Raw genomic sequence first — 2,123 nt, 5'->3', positions numbered from 1 at the left:
TATCCCTCCGCCAAGGTAAGTAGTTCTCGCAGATGACCCGCAGCCTACCAAACCCGACCCCAGCCGACCAAACCCGAACCCAACCCACAGGACCGAACCCGAACATGCATCAACATGAAAGCCGATTCTCTTCGATATTTTTAATCTTGCCCAACTAATCTTTAGGACCTCCAATTTAATTTACAGTATTCTATATTTTTTCACCCATGCCCAACTGAACTGTAAGAGCTCCATTTTTTCCCTTCGTTATTCTATTTTTTTTTCCTGCTTGCCCACTACTTTGCAGGAGTTCCATTTTTTTTTTTCCATTATTCGATATTTGACTCTTGCCAACGATAGTTTTACCCGTGCCAACATAATCTGTAGAGATACATTTTTTTCCCCATTATTTGAATTTATTTTTTTTCCTTGCCCAACTCATCTGTATGACCTACATTTTTTTACATTCTTCGATACATATTTTCCAGGTACTAGTATCCGCTAGGATAACTAGTACCTGGAACGGACCATGCCTGACCTTCCTCGACCCTTCAGTCTGTTCCTGCTTCTCAGCCCAGTTCAGTGCTTCGTCATAACTACCATGTCTTCTTCTGCCGAGAATTTGTCGTGTTCCGCACACTGCCGCCGTTCCCGTCACGCTGGAAGACATATACATTTTGTGTCAAGACGAACGATCCTAGTTAGTTATTTAATGAAAACAAATTTCCCTTGTTCAGTCATCTCGGAAAAACAACCGTCCCGCCAAGAAAGAAAAAAAAAATCCTCTACCCAGAAGATTTGAAAGACTCGGATTTCTCTTATTAAGTTCTATATTTCTGGACGACTAGCAACATCTCCAAGTAAGGTTATCAATGTAAATTGCACGTTATTTTAATTATTTATTTTTTGCCAAAATTAAGCACGCCATTGTTCCTTTCCGCTTTGCTGAAGTCAGGCACGCTCAACACATCCGAACATTCACGTTCGCTAGAAGTCCACGTGTTCGAACACAGTCCATGGTTCGAGCAAACAACGTGGCCTTGACTTTAACCAATCTATTCTCGGAAATATTCATTTTGTTTAGTTATCAGTAAGGATATACGGGTGCCAGCCATATTTATGGACAAGTTATATTGGTTAGATATTTATAATTGTTAACTTACTACACAGGGGGGTCCAGGGGGGCGAAGCCCCCGGCCAGGTAAGGACATGCAGACTTAGTTTGGTTAGGTCGGTTCCTTTGGTTAGGTAGCAATCACTGTTTAATATACTATACTGGGGGTCCAGGGGGGCGAAAGCCCCCCGGCCAGGTAAGGACGTGGAGACTAACTTTGGTTAGGTTGGTTCCTTTGGTTAGGTAGCAATCACTTATATACTATACTGGGGGGTCCAGGGGGCGAAGCCCCCCGCCCAGGTAAGCCCCCCGGCCAGGTAAGGGCACGCGGCCTAAGTTTGGTTAGGTTGGTTCGTTTGGTTACGATCACCGGAGCTCCTACAGTTTAGTTGGAACAGGAGCTATACAGTTTAGTTGGAACGGGAGCTCATACAGTTTAGTTGGCCACTGGTTTTTTTGCTTGGGTTCGTGGTTTTTAGCGTTCATTGCCGTCGTTTCTTTTGGTTAGCCTAAACACAACGGGGGACGGACCTCCTATATTTTTGTTTTTTGGTACGTGAGCTCCTACAGTTTACTTGGCAACGGGTTTCGTCTGCTAGGGTTTTGTTGTTTTTGTTTTTCGTGTTCATTGTCGTCATCTGGGTTTTCCCCCCCCACCCAACCAAAACCCCGTTTTCCCAATGGCTTCCCCCTTACCGTTTTTCATTTACTCGCATGTACTCCCCCACCCAAAAACCCCGGTTCCCAAAAGGGTCCCCCATTATCGTTTTATAGGTTTCGGGGTTTTTTAAGTTTTTTTAAACCGGGCGCCAAAACAAAGCGTCCGCCATCTTGTTTGTATTGCTCCGCCGATTCCATAGCAGACGAAACCCGTGGTCAACTGAAACTGTAAGCGCTCCCAGAGTATCTTCATAATGTGTGGCACTCTTGTGGCACTGTAATCCTTAATGGCACTATAAGCATCGGTGGTTCAGTGGTAGAATTCTCGCCTGCCACGCGGGAGGCCCGGGTTCGATTCCCGGCCGATGCA

At 45.2% G+C, this 2,123-nt stretch overlaps 1 non-coding gene across 1 annotated transcript; it reads left to right on the top strand.

Annotated features, from left to right (window-relative positions):
* The first annotated feature begins 2,052 nt into the window (after positions 1-2,052).
* On the top strand, positions 2,053-2,123 carry Trnag-gcc (transfer RNA glycine (anticodon GCC)). Its single transcript has one exon. It is a non-coding gene; the product is annotated as a tRNA-Gly (tRNA).

The sequence above is a fragment of the Macrobrachium nipponense genome, chromosome 13 (genome assembly GCF_015104395.2).
Source record: "Macrobrachium nipponense isolate FS-2020 chromosome 13, ASM1510439v2, whole genome shotgun sequence".
Classification (NCBI taxonomy): Eukaryota; Metazoa; Arthropoda; class Malacostraca; order Decapoda; family Palaemonidae; genus Macrobrachium; species Macrobrachium nipponense.
This window is presented reverse-complemented; position numbering and strand designations above follow the sequence as displayed.